Source organism: Equus przewalskii, chromosome 3 (assembly GCF_037783145.1).
Source record: "Equus przewalskii isolate Varuska chromosome 3, EquPr2, whole genome shotgun sequence".
Classification (NCBI taxonomy): domain Eukaryota; kingdom Metazoa; phylum Chordata; class Mammalia; order Perissodactyla; family Equidae; genus Equus; species Equus przewalskii.
The window spans coordinates 110,712,307-110,731,784 of record NC_091833.1 but is presented as its reverse complement, the minus strand read 5'-3'; positions in this window follow the sequence as shown (position 1 = coordinate 110,731,784).

Sequence of the window (19,478 nt, the reverse complement as noted above, 5' to 3'; positions counted from 1 at the left end):
CAGATCTGTGGAGAAGTCAGGCAGTGGGTCCTGCTCTCTTGGAGGAAGCTCCAGATCCATTGTGCCTTAATGGATGATGTGACATTTCTATCTCTGGGGTTTTTTGCACCAAAAACCCCCAAACATTTAACCTAATATTCTAATGTCTCTAGAATATTTCCTCTAACCATATTCATTTCTTAGTCTAAACTCGTTTTCCTCCTATTCAAAATTGCATACCACTCACATCACCAATGAGTTTATAAAATTTTCTACTACTCCACAGTCATAAAGTATTAACATACCGTATTTTTAAAATCCTGACCTGTATTTTTTGCTGGTCTATCAGGTGTATGTAGAGAATTTCAGGCCATGAAACAGCAGGGCGATACCACAGGCTCAACATCCCAGCTGCCTTCTGCCACTACTGGGTTACTATCACTCTTATCTGGTCTTGGTCCTAGAGTATCTGCTGACATATTTTCCTGGTCACAGTTGCTCTTGTAACAGTGAGCACATAGTTTTGCCTCTGGTGGACTTTTTACACATTTACTTGTTGAAAATTTACGACTGTGACCTGGGCTAATTGATAGGAGATCTGGTTCTAATCCCAATGTCCCAGCTCGCACACTTTAGGTATCCAGAAAAGCAAAAATAAACAAAATTTCCTTTAACCTTAACTTTTTAATCTGTAAAATAAGACTACTGTATTAGAATCCATCTAAGTTCTTTTTTAGTTCAAAACTCAATGATTTGAATACAAAATACCATTTAATTCATATATATACATGCTGAATATTAATGACATACCTTACATTCTCATATACTTCTGTAAGAGTGGACTATTTGCAAAAAATATTTAAAAATGCAGACCAAGAAGGTGATATAAGTTGGCAAAGTTCAAATGCTGCTATTGAAAGCCAGGCATCAGGGTCATAGAATGTTAGTTCCAGTAGGATCTTGGTGTCTCTCAGTATTATCCAAAAGTTTGGTCCTGTAATACTGGTCCCATGTTGCCTAGAGTGTACAATGACCATCTAACTCACATCAGATGTAGTGGGCTGAATGTTTGTGTCCCCACAAAATTTATACATTGAAGCCCTAAGCCATAATGTGGTGGTATTTGTAGATGGGGCCTTTAGGGGGTAATTAGCTTAGATTAGGTCATGAAGGTGGGATCCTCATAATGGGATTTGTGCCCCTATATGAAGAGGAAGAGAGATCTTTTTCTCTCTCTCTATGCACTTGCACCAAGGAAAGGCAAGGTGACCCACAGGAAGAGGGCCCTCACTGAACCACGCTGGCACCCTGATCTCAGACTTCCAGCCTCCAGAACTGTGAGAAATAAATGTCTGCTGTTGAAGGCACCCAGTAGAAGGCATTTTGTTGTAGCATCTGGTGCTGACTAACACAGATACATTTTGAGAGGGAAAATGAAGCTGACTCATTCTCTGGTATTTATGGTGAATTTGCCAAACACATTAAGCCTGGCTCTATCAGCAGAGAACACAGGACTTGGATCAGAGCTGTACATGGAATCTTGACTATATTATAACAAAGTAATCAGGAAGTGATCATACATGTGCTCTTATGGGAAGCCACATATGCAAGCTTGAACTGTCGTAACAAAATACTGCAGACTGGTTTGAACAACAGAAATTTATTTTCTCACAGTTCTGCAAGTCCTGAAGTCCAAGATCAAGGTGCCAGCCAATTTGGTTTCTAGTCAGAGCTGTCTTCCTGCCTTGTAGACAGCTGCCTTCTCCCTGTGTCCTCTCATGGTTGAGAGAAAGCTCTGGGGTCTCTTCCTCTTCTTATAAGGCAGCGCTCTATGGGATTAGAGTCCCTCCGTTATGACTTCATTTAACCTTTATCACCTCCTCACAAGCCCAACTCCTCGTAGAGACACATCAGGGGTTGGAGCTTCATATGAATTGGGGGGAACACAATTCAGTCTATAGAACCTCATTACTCACTTTTTCATGATTATAACGGAATTATTTCTTCTCAAAGAAAACACAAACCTGTTGAGAGGCTACCTTGTCTCTAAAAGGCCACCAGCGTGGAACATTGTCTCTCTTTGCCTATTGTATTTCTTTGTATTGTAAGCCAATACTTGTGTTTCATCACGTAGAAAGAGGTGCAGTACTGGCTATTCTGACCAGATTTCCTGATTGCCCATTTCCCTGCTGTGGTCTGGAGTTACTGAAGTAGGCAGGGCCACCAGGTGCCATAAAGCATCACTGTGCAGATGAGAGAAAAAGTAAAACAAAACAAACATCCTTTTCCCCTGAGGAGGCAGCTCCATGGTAGGCTCATGGCTTCGCAAGTATGCTGGAGGCGGGACCTCGTCCCGCATTCATTCCCTTCCAGATGCCCATATAGTTTGCAGAATTTGTGCCTATTGCATGCAGCAGCACTGGATGCAGGTATTTCATTCCAGCTTCATCTGAGGTTGTCCAAGAACTTCTTCTCAACTCCAAAAGGTGGAAGGGGATGGGAACACATGCTATCCTGTCATACTACAACTGTGCTTTTATTGCTTTCCTCCTCTAGAGCTAATCATTTATGTAACTACTGTTGAATTGCACGTGCTCACTCATCATGTGGTTTCTGCTCTCAGAGGCCATTATCTCTCCTCCTTTTCCCCAAACACACACACAGACACACTGACATAAATGAACATCAACAAACACACACACTGACACATCCACTCACAACCTCACTCCACATACACACGCACACTCATAACCTCACTCTTTCACACACGCAAACACATTCATTCACACGTTGACTCACAGCCAATCTCGTCCTATTTCACCAGTCCTCTGTGTTGCCTTCAATGTCAAATATTTGCTCTAACTCACAGGATTGAAGTTCACTGCTTTCCTAATAAAGCCCGAATTTGGTTGTTTTATTCTTTGTTTACCTAACTTCAATTCCAAGTCACAAACTCACGCGCAAATCTCACAGCAGAACTTAGAGTTCTCTAAACCTCTTCATCTGAAATGTCTCCAACACCTCAGTGTTGGTGCCTTCTTGCATCCCAGCCCATTCTAAAGAGAAGGCGGTAACTTTCACTGAATGATTGCTAGGCACCAAAATTGTTTACATTTATTATCTCATTTGATCTTTAAATGATCAAGCAAGGTAGAATTATCATCCTGAGTTTACAAATCATGAACTGGGACTCAAGAACATGACTCTACTTATCGAGGGTCAGATACCTAGGAATATGTGCATATGGGTACTCAACAAATTAATTTTTTTCCTCAAAATTCATATTCTTTCCCCAGTATTAATCTCACACTTAAGAAACTCTTAACAGCTACATGCTCTCCAGTAAAATTTAGTCGTTAGTCTAGTTTATAAATACAGCTGTTTTTATTTAGCTGCATAACAAAATAGGCATGAGTTAAAAAATTCATAGCAATTATTATAGTTAATCTTACATCTACATCTACCACATTCCTAACTTGTCATTAAGATTAGATGACAGTACAGGACTGGCCTGGTGGCACAGCAGGTAAGTTCATATGTTCTGCTTTGGTGGCCTGGGTTTCCCCTGTTTGGATCCTGGGTGTGAACCTATACACCACTTGTCAGGCCATGCTGTGGCAGGTGTCCCACATATAAAGTAGAGGGAGAGGGCCATGGATGTTTGCTCAGGGCCAGTCTTCCCCAGTAAAAAAGAGGAGGATTGGCAGCAGATGTTAGCTCAGGGCTAATCTTCATAAAAAAAAAAAGGGAAAGAATAGACGACAGTAATGTACTGATTGCATATTCAATTTATTATAATCGTAGTAAACTCAAATCTACACCATTTTTCTTTTTCTTATTTCTACTCTTTCTTTACCCTTCTGCCTAGATTCTTTCCTGACAGTTGTCAAGCTATATGCTTTATTCTGATTTCCTTCTGTTTCAGCAAGTCTTTATCTACAAACTCATGAACACACAACACCGAGGTAAATATACTTTTATCTTTATTTTTTTATTCAATTCACATACATCAGACATTGGTATAAATGTAGAACTAGATAAGGCATGGGGAAAAGCAAATGCTTCCCAGTAAAAGTTGTACAAGATAAAACAGCTTGAACATTTTGGAGTAAAGCTGGTTGTCATGGACTGAAAGTATTCCTCCTCAAGCTCATATGTTGAAATCCCACCCCCAACGTGATGGTATTAGGAGGTGGGGCCCTTGGGAGGTAATTAGGTCTTAAGTAGAGCTCTCCTGAATGGAATTAGACCCCAGAGCACTCTCTTGCCTCTTCTGCCATGTGAGGACACGGAGAGAAGACTGCCGTCTATGAGCCAGGAAGTGGGCTCTCAACCAGACTCCAAATCTACAGGTGGCTTGATCTTGGACTTCCCAGCCTCCAGAACTCTGGCAAATAAGTTGTTTAAGCCACTCAGGCTACGGTATTCTTGCTATAGCAGCCTGAGCAGACTAAGATACTGGTCACCTACTGGAAAATTGAAAGGAGAAAAAAGTGGGTAGCAAATAAGAAACAATCTTACTGAATGCTGAATCTAATGTGTGTTTGAACAGTTCTGGTGATTGAGAACTTCTTGAAACAATTTTATTTAGAGAGGTCAGATATTTTTGGAACTATTTTATTAATTTAGTGTAAACCTGACTCTCTGAAAAATGTCTCTGCCTGATTCCGTCTTTGAGAGTCACAGGCAACAATATTTAAATCATTTTCTTATACAGTCCTTCGTATATAATGGGAATAAAACATCCAAACGCATGATCATGTATATTTCAGAATTGGCATGTTAGAATATCATCCACATTAATGAATCCCCAGTCAGTGGAGAAGATCAATAGTGGAGACCATTTTACTATTTCTATTTTTTTCCTTTTCTTTACGTATTAGATGAATTCATTTCTTAAGGTGTTCCTCCCCACACCTTACACAAACCATGCTGAACAACACAATCACCAGTCTCTGTGCACTCACTGTCCTTTTTTGTGTCATAAATACAGCGTCCTTAGCCTGTAGTGCCCTTCTCAGTATTCTTGGATATCAAAAGCCTATTTCTTTTTAAAACCTCACTTAAAATATCATCTAATAGCCAATAAAACATAAAAGCATGGACCTTGGAGTCAGACAGGGCTTAAGTTTGCCACTAGCTAGCCATGAAATGTTAAGCAAATTATTTATCTTCTCTAAGCCTCTAAGCCCACAGCTCAGGTTTATATTTCCTTCTTTCTACATAAACTCTCCACTCAGGTGATCTCTCCCTGGCCCATAACTTTAAACAGCTTTAAGAGGCTGAAAACTCAAATTTGTATCTGCAAGACCAACATCTTGTGTTTTAAGCATATACCCAACTGTCTACCGGACGTTTTCAGCTTTCTATTTCAAAGAGTATGCCCAAGTGGGACAGTTAATATCTCCTGAGCTGTACACACATGGAAAAAAAAGCGAAATAAGCAAAAAACCTCTATGTCTATGGTATTTATTATTAGTAAGTGAAACTCTAATAAATTCAATTATTTAAGTAGAAAATCCACAATATATGCCTTTTCCTCATCCACTTATATCCAATATAACACCAATCCCATTTCTGGAAACTATCGAGTCTCCTCTCCATCTCTGATTCCACTATCCCTGGCAGGTGTCTTTCCCTGGACCACCTTAATAGCATCTGAAGTGGTGTCCTTGCCTCTACTCCTGCCCTCTCTTGTCCATTTTCCAAAGAATAATAGCCAAAGTAAATTTTAGAAATATTGGGGCCAGCCCGGTGGCGTAGTGGCTAACTTCACGCATTCCACTTCCATGGCCCAGGGCTCGCAGGTTCAGATCCCAAGTGTGGACCTAGCACTGCTCATCAAGCCACACTGTGGTGACATCCCACATACAATAGAGGAAGATTGGCGCAGATGTTAGCTCAGTGACAATCTTGCTCAAACAAAAAGAGGAGGATTGGCAGTAGATGTTAGCTCAAGGCCAATCTTCCTCAAAAATAAATAAACAAATAAATAAATAAAATATTAAATAACGACGCTGCTCTAAACCTTCCAATGCCTCCCCATTGTTCTTGGAATGAAATCTAAGTTCTTTGTCACCACCCACGAAGTTTTACAGGATCTGGTCCTGCCCACCAGCTGTCTGAACTTGTCTCCACCTCACTCCCCTTGTCCACTTGCTTCAGTCATTTTTGTCTCCTTTGTTTCTCCTCTCCGCTTTTTAGGTCCTTGCTCCTACTTCTCCCTCTGAAATGCTCTTCCACAGAATCTTCCTATATCTGGCTTATTTTCAGCCTTCGTCGTTTAACACAATTCACAGTCATCCGCCTACTTATGTATTTAATATTTTGTGATCTGTTTGCACCACTAGAATAATACTAGATTGAGAATAGAGGTCGTGCATGTTCTCTTCACAGACATACCTCAAGTCCCAAGTATAGTGCCTGCCAAAGAGTAGATCCCAATATCCAGTATCCCAGCAGGTCCTGAATATGTGTTCATACTTGAGTGAACACGCGAGTTTCAGTTTTGTCCTTGCCAATAAGGATAATGATAGTCTCATCCTCAATATGCATTGTAAATGAAGTGAGTAATGTCAACTATTAAACTATTTTAGGGTTGCATTGTCTTTTATTTCCCCCCTCAGTGTTTGGCGTAGTTTCCAGGACAATGTGAGTGCTAGATGTGATCTGGATAAATTTTCTAAAAATTATAAATGTATCATTCTTTGTTGCTAAAATTATACCCGTGTCTGAACATGAAATTTAAAATCTAAGTCTGTGGAATTTTTATCGTATTTAAAAGTCTTCTAATTTTAGCCACATTTCTAAACGGCATCATTTTTGTTGGCTTTAATTTCAAAACCCAAAGCTTGCAATAAGCAGAGAAGAAACTCAATTAAGCATAGCCCCTAGTGCAAATATTTAATTCCATTCTCATCACTCTGTCATTAATAGGGCAATCACCCGGAAATGGGGGGATTGATCATCAGCACATAGGATAATAATTGTGAAATGATGAAGAAAAGATACTGCAAGAATATTAGAATTTTGGAGTCTGTGTTCACATCCACTAGTTCTATCTCATTTTTAAAAATGTCCTCTCTCTGCTAAGATCAACAATTCTTAGAAACAAACTAGACAAGCACACACTGTTCTCTTATGTGTAAAGATAATTAATGGATCAGAAAATTAAGAGCCCTGAATAAATGAATAAATAAAGTTGAAAAGCACTAGGTAATTTAGTACAAGGCATTAATTACTCATTCTTTATTATTATCCATAGAATTTAAATAATTTAGTAATGATAGTAATCCTTAACTTCAACACAGTTTTTTTTTCCCAGTATGCTAATTATATCAAGGGGATAATCTCATTTGATACAGTGAGATAAACAGAGCAGTTACTACTTAAATATTTTAAATAGAAAGACTGTGAGGCCTACCTAAGGGGAGAAACTTAAACACCTAGGATGTGTGGGTTGCTCTGTACTATATTTTTTCCATTTAATCTTCCTAACGACACTTCTACATAAGTTAGATTTAGTCCCGCTCTGTACGTATGAGACTCAGACATTTTAAATGACTTATTTAGAGTTGCACATCTTGTTATGAGGCAAGGCTGAGGTCAGTCTATGAGCAAAGTGTCAAATGTGGAGGAAAGGACCACATGGTGCTGGTAGAGCAGGCATATTGTATACGTAGTTTCATAAAATTCTCCCCGGTGTCCTGCACCTTGTAGATTCTACACTTCAAGCCAGAGGCTAGTGGTGTTATTATTTCACAGACAAGGAAGATTAAGGCTCAAAGAGGCTCTGCTGTATGCCTGACATCAGAGAGCTGGCAAAGCAGAGAAGTAGTCATTAGATTGAGATTCCCAATACCGGCTCCAAACCCCATGTTCTTGATGCTAACTCAGGTTGCATGGGTTATAATAAAAGCAAAGAGATCAAATAGGATGGCTTCAGTTCAAATCCTTCCCTATGACTTGTCAGTTGTGCGATTTCATGCCAGTCCCTTAATCTCTCTGAGTTTATTTCCTTACTTGCAAAAGTGGAGAAAATAAACAATCTTCCTCATCAGGGCCATTGAGAAGATTGAACGAGACAATGTGTTTAAAGCTCTCTGTCTGGTGCCTATCTCATTATTAGCGTTCAATACACACAAATAACTATTACACCACAAGTCAAAGCTTCTCTGCTTCTTCATTGAGCTTTCAGGGTCATGGAGTAAGGGCCTGACTTCAATAAACCACCTTCTACCTTCAAGGCCAGCACTCCTTCAGCAATCATGAAATGGCCTTATTTATTAATTAGTATCATTCGGTTCTACTTTTCTGCTTTGGTGTAGATCTCTTCTTCTGCCACAAGGAGAATTGTAAGAAGCAACAGAAGTAGTTCCCAAAGTCCTTATTAAAGGCACTGGGGTAGTCTTAGAGACTCTGAAAATACCCCAAGAGACACAGATGTGAGCAAGGCTGAAAATCCAAGTGAGTTCCCCCGAGAAGGGTGGAGCAGGCCCAGAATTAGAACAATCAAATGTGGCATGTTCTGGAGCAGTTTGCCACTGCTTGAAGAGAATACGTGGTTTGGGCAATTTTTCCCTAACAGCTTTGTGTTATTTTGAACTTATGCTCCAGCTGGTCTCTGGGGAAGATAAGATGGAGACAAGTGTTTATTCACCTGGCTATCTTCCTCATTGTCTTCAGAGCCTCCTCTCTCTGAGGTGAGTCTTTCAGGCACTGACATAATGATAAAGCTGATGGAACTGCCCGCATCCCCTCCACAGGGACAAAGGTAGCACGTCAGCAGTCTGGGGAGAGGAAGGGAGAGTCAAAAGAGGGGCCCAGGGCTTGGCTGTTCTCTGGCTCTTCACCTCCTCTCTGTACCCTAGTCACTTTCCTGTCCAAACCTCCTTGGTCTCCTATCTGCCCTGCAGCAGCCTCCCGCTTGGTCTCCTAGCTGCCAGGCTTGCAGTCTCCATTGCAATTAGTCACCTTTACAAAGCACAGATCAGATGGGGCCAGTACCTTGACCTTCCCTATTCAAAACTCTTCCATGGAACCCCATGTAGGATGTAAGATGAACATCTAAACACGGCCACAGGACCCAGAATAGCTGACCAATGCTTCCCACCTCATCTGCTCCTTCTATATGCTCCAGATCTGGGACCATCCGTTCTGTTATTTGAAAGCCCCAACTCCCTCTTGGCACAAGGCCTTCACACGTGCCATTGCCTTTGTCTGAAAAGCACACCACCTTGCTTTCCCTGTTGACACTGTTGATGTTCCCCTGCTCAAAGGATAACATGTCACCGCTCCAGGAAAGCATCTCCCAGCAGAGCTCCATTGTCCCAGAAGGGGCCCTGTTTTATGCTTCCACAGCCTTTGTGCCTTCCAGTAGGAGCAGTCAGGATGATGGTGCACTAATCAGAATCTAAGCAAAAGGGAAGAATCCAAACAGACAGCACAAATGCCCTCAATATTCAAAGGAGAAAATACAATGAAGACAATTAGTTGCACAGATGATGGTGGAACTGAGAAACAAAACAGTAGCAAGTGAGGCAACCCAGGTCTTATCACCAGCAAGGGGCTACCAGGAATCTCCTGGACTGGAGAGACAAGAAGTGGTTTCACTTTACAGAGGAGATGCAGCCACTGCCCAAGGCAGAGACAGAAGGTAACACCCTGTTCCTTCTGGCCCTCTAAACTCATGCCACTGCCTCCCACCCACCAAACCCAGGCACAAGCCGGCAGGACCAGGTGCCCCCTAACCTACAGCAGACCTGGAGAGGGACAGGACTGGATTTGTGGGGGCAGAGGCCCAGGATCAACAAAAGTTGTTATAAATGCTTATTTTAGTAGTTGCTTTATTTAATGTCAGTTTCTTCAATTTCATGGAGCTCGCCATGGACTGTCCCTATTTGTGCTCACTATAGCATTCCCTCCTGCACGAAGTGGTCATAGAATGAACAGTTTTAGACAGGCCTGTCCATTCATTCACTGGATACTGTGTATTGAGCAACTACTACATGCCAGTCACAGCACACAAAGCTGACCAGGTCCTGCCCTCGTGGGCCTTGCCGGTTAGAGATGGTGAGAGAAAATGACAAATAATTACATAAAATAAGCAGTAGGTCAGAGGGTAAAAAGTGCCATGGAGAAAAATAAGAAAGACAATGGGCAAAGGACAGTCTGGATGCAGGCAGGATGTGGGAATACCTGGATGTGGGGGAATTTTAGGCAGAAGTGAAAGAATGCCTGGAAGACAAGGAGGCCAGATGGCTGGAACAGAATAAACGAGGGAGATATCTGATGAGTTCAGGGAACTGGTTTGTGGGGAGGAGGTGGATGCAGATTGCTTAGGGCCTTGCAACCACTTTTACTTGGAATGAGAAGGGAAGGCATTGAATGCATAAATAATACAAATGAATGAATAAATGCTAGGCTGGTGCCCATCCCCAAGGACTCCTGAAAGTTTTGGGAAAGCTCAACCCAGCCCTGCTCACCTCATCCATTCAGTGTTGGATTTGTTGATGCCTCCCCAGGTTATGCGTTAAGTCCCCAAAACATCTAGAAATATCTACTGAGAGGGCTAAAGGGAGCTAATGTCTCCTGATTATCCAGAGACAGGAGAGCTCTGAGAAGGGAAAGGGAGCCAACGACTTGTGTTATGTGCCAGGCAGCTTTCTAACCAGTGATTTGCACACTTCACTACATCACTGCAAGCAGGACACCATCATCAATTTTCAGATTAGGATATTCAGGTTCAGCAAGTTTATGTCAGCTATCTGACGAAACTCAGAACTCCAGGCTAATGATCATTATGTGTTGTACACTATGTGTGGCACTCAACTATATCTTACTGAAATTTGACAGTGCCCTTTAGGACCAAAGGATGAAGTAACCTGGAGGAAATACTAGAGGCAGAATTTTTAAAAGAGTAGAAAATCAATAAAAATTGGGAAGGGAACGAAAGAAAATAGCATACCTCTATTAATAGTGTTTCAAAATAATCCATTCATTCACCCAAAATTAGCAATACCTCTTTCATGCAAAACATTTGGAGCACTAGTGTGTACCAACACATAGTATCTGCTAGTTTCTTGTAACCATTGTTAAATACTTACTGTACACCACATTTTTATATGGTGAATAACAGTTCAAAGATTCTTCAAAGTTAAGAATCATCTTACCTATGAAGAAATGCAGATGCAGAGAGGGTAAATAGCTTTTCCAGGCTCACAGAGCCATTAAAGAAATATTGGGATTTTGTGCCGGTTTCCAGAGGTACTTCTGAACTCTGCCCAAATCAGATCAAAGGGGCAATAGGAGATGCAGCAGATCAGAGGAGGCACATAATAAGATTGGACAATGGGGAGTCTTTCTCCAGGAGCAGGGCTTTAACCAGAGCTGGACCACTGAATTCTCAGTGAACTCATTGTTGCTAGCATATTGGCAACCTCTTCATCATCCATCATCCTACATTCTTCTCAGTGAGGAGAAAATGTGGCTTTCTCATGTTTTTGTGTATGAGGACTAAATAATTATTACAAATTTTCCATATCTGTGATAATGCACAAATTCTCGAGAAAGAATGATCATGTATCTGTTATTCTTTACCAGGGCTTTCCTATTCCCTGGCATTCATACTCCTGGGATATTGTGTCCTTAGTGTGGGCTTCAAGCCTGTCATGTATTAAAAGGAAATGGCAGCATCTGTGGAATTATTGTGAGGATTATACATGACAAATTATTTAAGAGAGTTTATTTAATACCAGGCATTGGTCTAAGCACTTTATACACTTTAGTTCATTTGATTTATAGAACAACATTTTGCAACGGAGAAAAAGCAAAGTTAAATAAATTCTTTAGAGACAAATAGCTAGCAAGCCCAGAGTTGTTATTCAAAACCAGGACTTTGGCTCTGATATCCTTGCTCTTCACCTCTTGGCGATGTTCCTTCTTTGTCAATAGAGACAACACATGTAAAGAGTCTTCACACAGAAGCCACTTCATAAGAGGTAACAATTGTGACAACTGTGCTTCTCTCTAGGGTGATATCCTGGATTCGCCAGAAGACTTTTTGAAATGTCTAGTTTCAGGTCATATTTGCCATTTGATCTTGGACATTTTAAATCACTTACCCTTTCTACCATTATTATTTTAAAATTAATTTAATTATTCTTACCTGTAAAATAGAGTCGATAATGCTGACCGTGATGACACATAGATATGAGATATTTTTGAGTCAAAACATTTTGAGAAAATATTTCATTAATAGTACAATGAACATCAATTATTTCTTGTTTGAACTTATAATTCCTAATTGTTTTCCTCATAATCATAAAACCCAGATGGAGTCATGCCAATCTCTTCTCTAGAGGCCTTTAATTTTTAATAAAATCACTACAGCATCTGCCACCTGCCATTCATGCCCCTCCATGGCCTGATTTCAACCAACTTTTCTACTTCATGTTTATCTCTTTTGCTCATCCACTGGGTTCTAGCTTAACATGACTCCCAATATATTAGTCTCATGTCCCTTCTTCACTGACTTTGATCACACTTTTTCCTCCAGCTGGATGGGCTTTCCTTTTGTTCCTCACTTGTCCAAATCCAATATGGTGTTGCCATTGAATGCATAGATTCTACAGTCTGTCTAGGTTCAAATTCCTGTTCTGCTGCTCACTAACTGTGTGATCTTATATACATTGCTAACATCTTTGAGCATCAGTGCTGCTATGGTCTGATGTTTGTGTCCCTCCAAAATTTATATGTTGAAATTCTAATGCCCTTTTTGTTGGTGTTAGGAGGTTGTACCTTTGGGAGATGATTATTATGAAGTGGAGCCCTCATGAATGGGAGATTAGTACCTTTATAAAAGAAATCCCACAGAGCCCCCTTGTGAGCCCACCATGTGAAGATAGAGGGAGAAATCTGTGACATGGACATCACCTGCCCATGTTGGCACCCTTGTCTCAGACTTACAACCTTCAGAACTGTAAAAAATAAGTGTTTGATGTTTATAAGCTACTTAGTTTCTGGTATTTTGTTACAGCAGCCAGAACAGACTAAGACAAGTCCCCTCACTTGTAAAATGAGTACCTACTCACTGGTTTTTCATGAATACAATAGTCAACCACAGTCCGAAAATATTAAATGGAAAATTCCAGAAATAAACAATTCGTAAGTTTTAAATGGCATGTCATTCTGAGTAGCATGATGAAATCTGGAGTCTGCCTTCTCTATCCTGCCCAGGAAATGAATCATCCCTTTGTCCAGCATATCCACAATATACAAGATACCTGCCCATGAGTCACTTAGTAGCCTTCTTGGTTATCAGATCATTTGTCACGATATTGCAGTGCTTGTGTTCAAGTCACCCTTATTTCACTTAACAATGGCCCCAAAGCTCAAGAGTAGTGATGCTGGTAATTTGGACATTCCAAAAAGAAGCAGTAAAAATTTTCCTTTAAGTAAAAGGGTGAAAGTTCTCAAATTAATGAGGAAAGGAAAAATTGCATACATAGCATTCCTGGTCTTGGCGATGACTTTGGATTTTACTCCAGTGGGAATCCATTAAAGGGCTTCATGTAGGAGAGAAACATGGTTAGATTTACAATGCAATAAAGTCACTCTGGTTACTGGGTGCGGAACGGTTTAGAGAATCAGAGAACACGAGCAGGCCATTGCAATGCTTCAGAAGAAGAATGACTATGGTTTGTCCTAGGGTTTTAACATTATTTTGACAAATGCTTGGTTTTCTATATCTTCCACCAGATTTGTAATGCACTGTTTGTTACTCTTCTATTTGCCCCCAAGGCAACTAGCACACAACTTTGCACATAATAGGTGTGAATACTCTCTTATAAATGAAGTACTGCATGCTCAGGAAGTTAAAACTGGAAAATACAGGTGAAAATGAGCAAGACACCTGCTCTATCTCAAGATCAACATATTCAAGAGACAGAAGGAAAAACAAGCCACTCAGTAACTCTTAACTGCTTCTATTTTTATCATTGCAAAAAATTTATGCACATCAAACATAAAATACGCTTGTCAGCAAATCTATCACATTTTCAACTTTTTCACGGAGCAGCTGATGTATAAAGCACTTGGTTGCATGCCACAAAGACTTTTAAATGACTGACTTTTGGCAAAGGCCGGAAAAATAATCACATGAACCCTGCTGTCTTCCAAAGATCAAGTCTGCTCTATGCCAGCTTGAGAGAAAATTAAATATATAGCCAGAGATTTGATATTCTCTAGGAAGTCTAAATTTAGGTGGAAAATATCCTGGGGTGAAGATACAGAAATCCACATTTCAACTCATTATATTTTCCCCCAAAGGGCTCCTGCTTTTGTGTTCCTTGTTGCACGGTGGTTAAAAACACAGTTTGGGAGTCAGAGGCCTGAATGTCACTTACTATCTATTTGACCTTGGTCAAATTAATTGGCTTCTCTGAGCCTCAGGTTGCAATGTATAAAATTGATAAAATATTTATTATAATGATAATAGCTAATATTTGTTTAGTGTATGCTCTGTTTCAGATGTCATCCTAATACTTTACCTGTGTTAACTCTTTTATAATTACAACAGTCTTATGAGGCAGTATTGTAATTATGCCCCATATCACAAGTGAGAACACCTCAGTACTGAGGCAAAGGGTGTTTACGTCGCTTGTCCAAGGCATCACACCTAGCAAGTAGCAGAGTCAAGAATGAAAGCCATAATTCATTCCTTGAGATTCTGAATTTTTTTCTGCTAACCACTGCCTTTGGCTACTATAATGTACTGATACAGAAGTATGTAGACCATGAGGTTCTTGTAAGGATTCAATGAGATAGTACACATAAATCAATAAGAATTGTGCTTGGTACAAAATAAGTTTTAATAACTATTCATTTTTAATACATAAATAATGAGAATAAATGTCATCTGTGTAGCCAGATAAAGCAAAATCTTGGGATATATTTTTTAACAAATATTTATTGAACACCTAGTATTTGTCAGGCATTGTTTTAGGTGCTTTGATATATCAATGAATAAAATATATAAAGACACTTGCCCTTGCATGGCTAACCCTCTAGTGAGGGAAGAAGAATCATACAGTAAACAATAATTACAGCAAATAAGTAAATTTTTTTGTAAGTTAAGATGTAATAAGGGCTATAGGAAAAACAAAAGAATAAAATAGATGAGGGCAATCTTGAATGCCACGCGGGTGGGGATGCGTGGGTGTTACTTTGAAATTGTACATAGGGTAGTTGAGGTCAGCCTCACTGAGTGGCTGTGATTTGAGCAAACGCTTGATGGAGGTAAGAGAACCAGGCATTTAGATGTCTATTGGATGAGTGTTCCAAGCAGAAGGGTCAACCAGGACCAAAGCTCTAAAAGCTATTGCAAGGTTTTGAACAAAGAAAAGGCACAATCTGATTTAACGCTTAGTCACTCTGGCTACTGTGTTGAGAATGGGCTGCAGGCGGCAAGAGTGAAAGCAGGGGGGCCAATTAGAACAACGTTTGCAGTAATCTGCTAAGAGAAGATGCAGGCTCAGCCCAGACAGTCAGCAGTGGAGGAACTGAGCAGTGGTGGAATTCTGCGTGTGTTTAGAATTTGGTACCAAAAAGAATTCCTGGAGAATTGAATACGTCATGAAAATGGGGTTCAGTGATGATACTAAGAATTTTGGTCTGAGCACCTGAAAGTAAGGAATTGTCATTATCTGAGATGGGCAAGTTGATTGGTGCAGCAGATTTTGGGGGCATCTTTGAACTTTTTCCTTCCACGCCATACCTAATCACATAATTCATAATAATGAGAAAACTAACAGTAACATCCAAAATAATAAAAACATCTAACATTCACTAAACACATATTATGTTCCTTTTCTTTGCTAAGCACTTTACTTGAATGACCTCAGTCAAAGTCAATAACAAACCACGTAATTTTAGCATCTACATGTTTAAAGAAAACTAAGGCCAGTAAGATAAAGAAATTTGCTTAAGGAACACAGACATTTTATAACAAAGCTAGGATATAACACCAAACATTTCAGTCCCAAAATCTGAAATCTTGACAACTATGATAAATAAATGTGCATTTATAATTCCCTTCCATGTTTCTAAATGCCTTCTGCTACTGTTTAGGTTCATACTCCTTCATCACTTTTGACACAGGTAATGTAATAGCCTCACAGCTGATATTCCTTCCTCTAATTTGGCGTTCTGCATGTAACCAGAGCAGAGATTTTTATAAAAATTTCCAAATTAATTATATCATTCCTTTGCTTAAATCCTTCAATGCTTCCACACTATCTACAGAATAAAATGAAACTGCCTTAAAAATTACTCTGATGCCATGGCTGACACAGTTGGTTGCTCATATAACAACCAGCCCCTCCTATTCTCACAAACAGCACACTTATTTTGGCAATGTGCCCAGGCCCAGGGAACTGAGCTTGATCAGCCAACGTATAGTAATTGTAACTGCATTAGTAGTTACCTGTGATTAATCTAAGGGTGAGCGTGAAACTCAACTCCTGCTAATCAAATAGGAGTAGGGTTGTCAGATAAAATACATAGTGCCCAATTAACTTCAGATAAATAACAAACTATATTTTTTAGTGTAAGTATGTCCCAAATATTATACTAAACATTATTCATTGTTTCTCTGAAATTCATGTTTAACTGAGAATCTTGTATTTTTATGTTCTAAATTTAGTAACCATAAATAGAAAGAGAAATCTACTGGGGCCTTATGGAAATATTTCATCTCCCTTAGAGAAAAAATGAGAGCTTGGCAAGAGGGCCCTTTTGCTCTCCCTGTTGCCCTCCACACGCGGGACACTGTTCACAGGTATGCTAATGTTTGTTTCTATGGCAACCATCTTGCAATAATGAGGGAAAAGACAAGAGACTGTCAGATATTCGAACCCAGTGCCTTAACATCTTTGAACTATTGAATCAGTTCTGGAACTACTTACTTCCAGATGCTAATTAGAAGCCTATATTACTTAAGGGCATATTAAGTTAGCTGTCTATTACTTGCCACTAATGATATCTTAAATGATGTAGGCAGTTTATGATCCAATCTCTATTTATCTCTTGGTCCCACTTTCACCCACACCAAGTATGGGAGTGTACCTTCTAGTCTTTTAAAATTATTTATAATCCCTGAATCTGTCACTCACCTGGATTTTTACAAAAGATAAAATGTTTTCCTCCCCTAACATATATCTTGATCCCTCTGATCACCTGTCACCTGTCACTCGTTCTTTAAAATTATGATCAAAGGGTAATTTTTCATTAATATATTTAGTTATTCACTAATCCATTAACTCTTTCAACACATATGTAATTAACATGTGCAATAGTTTAGTCAGCGAGTAAACAGTGAACAGTATAAATATTGCTGGTGCCCTCAGTAAACCCAGTCTGGTGGAGCACCCAGACTTCAAAAAGAAACAATTATGTCATGATTCATTTAAGTTAAATGGTGAAAACGTGTTAAAACAGAAAAATATAAGTTAGAAAAGAACAAATCAGGGTTAACTTAAAAGGGATTGGAGTAGAGGTCAAATATATTTTCTTTGAAGAAGAAGCAGTTACGATAATATGTTAAGGGAGATCAAGATTTGGCCCAAGTCAGAGTTGAAGAAAGAAAAGTCTAAGGAAAAGGAACATTATGTATAGAGGATTTGGAGGAGGAAGAGGTAGCTTTGGATGAGAAAGCAAAGTCCAGTGTGTCAAGAGAGTGACAAATAAGAAGGTATGATGTGGTTTGCAGAATGATGCCCCCTGACCCCAAAGATGCCCATGCTCTAGTCCCCAGCAACTGTGAGCATGTTGCCTCATGGCAAAAGGAATTTTTAAGATGTGATTAAGTTAAGGATCTTGGGATGAGGAGATTTCCTCATATTATCCAGGTGGACTCAGTGGAATCACAAAGGCCTTCTAAGAGGGAGAGAGAAGAACCAGAGTCAGAGAAGAACATATAGCATTGGAGCAGAGGTCAGAATGGTGTGATCAATCACTGGCTGAGGGCCACAGCCAAGGAATGTGGGCAGCCTCTGAACATTGGAAAAGGCATGGGGATGAATTCTCACCTAGAGCTAACATCTGTGCCAATCTTCCTCTATTTTGTATGTGAGTTGCTGCCACAGCATAGCCACTGATGAGTAGTGTAGGTCTGCGCAGGAACTGAACCTGGACCTCCAAAGCAGAGAACATCGAACTTAATCAGTAGGCCCGAGGGCTGGCTCCCCCATTTGTGTTATTGTAAGTCACTACATCAGTTGTAATTTGTTACAGCAGCAAAAGGAAACTAATATGCCTGGATTTGAGCTGAGGTTACAGCACAAGAGTAATGACTCTGGGCGGGGTAGTAGGGATGTTGCCTCTCTCTACAGAGCCCAAGGAATTCCTCACAAGGTTTAAAGCAGGGATGACATTATTGGAGGTCTCATTAAAAGGGCCATTCTTGCCAGGGGATGGAAAATGGACTAGAAGAGCGCAAGAGTGCGTCCCAAGAGACTTGTTGCAGAGGCATTAGAATGGTCCCTTTTAGAAGGGATGGTGATAGGACCAAGGTGTGGCAGTGGTGACAGAGAGAGGCAGTGACAGTGAGAGTTCCTTGAAGACAATAATTAACTGAATTTAGAGACTGGATGTGTGGTCCAGTAGAGAAGGAGGTGCTATTTTTAACTTCTATTTTTCTTCCTTGAGTGAATAGGTCAATAGAATTACTACTTGTGGAAAGTGAGACAGCTGCTCATGATGAGATCTGGCCTAGAGGCTTAAGGGATATCATGAGCTAAACTCTGTTAATTCTGTTGGAGCTGTGAGATAGCCTAGGAAAAAAGTTCTACAGGTACCTGATAAGTGGGTCTAAACTTTGGAAGAGCAATCAAGTCTTGAGACATAAATTTGGCAAATGGATGACATTTGAGACCACGGGAGTGGAAGGGAACACCCATAGTGAGAATACATAGTGAGAAGAGATGACTCTCAAGATTGAGAATGCCATCACTTAAAATTCATGGAGAATAGGGGTAGGCATATTACAGCCCCCATGGGCCAAATCCAGACTGCTGCCTGATTTTGTAAATAAAGTTTTATTGCTACACAGCAACACTCATTTGTTTACATAATGTCTATGGTTGCTTTTGCCCTACAATGGAAGAATTGACTAATTACAACAGAGTTTAGCTCACAAAACCTAAAATATTTACAGTCTGACCCTTTGCAGAAAAATTTGTCGAACTGATGTAAATGAGGAATAAACAGAGAGAACTTAGGAATGCTCAATGATAAAATAAAACCCCTTTGTAACTATTTTGCTGGTTTCTACTTCAGAATTCATTGTTTCCCCTTCCCCTCTTCCCTGTCCTCAAAGTGCTTTTCAGATACCACCATTATTTGTCACCTTATTCTAATTATCATGTAATTTACCTGTCTCCTCTCAACAGACTATGAACTTCTTGGAGGCAGAGACTGTATCATTTTCATATCTGCATGTG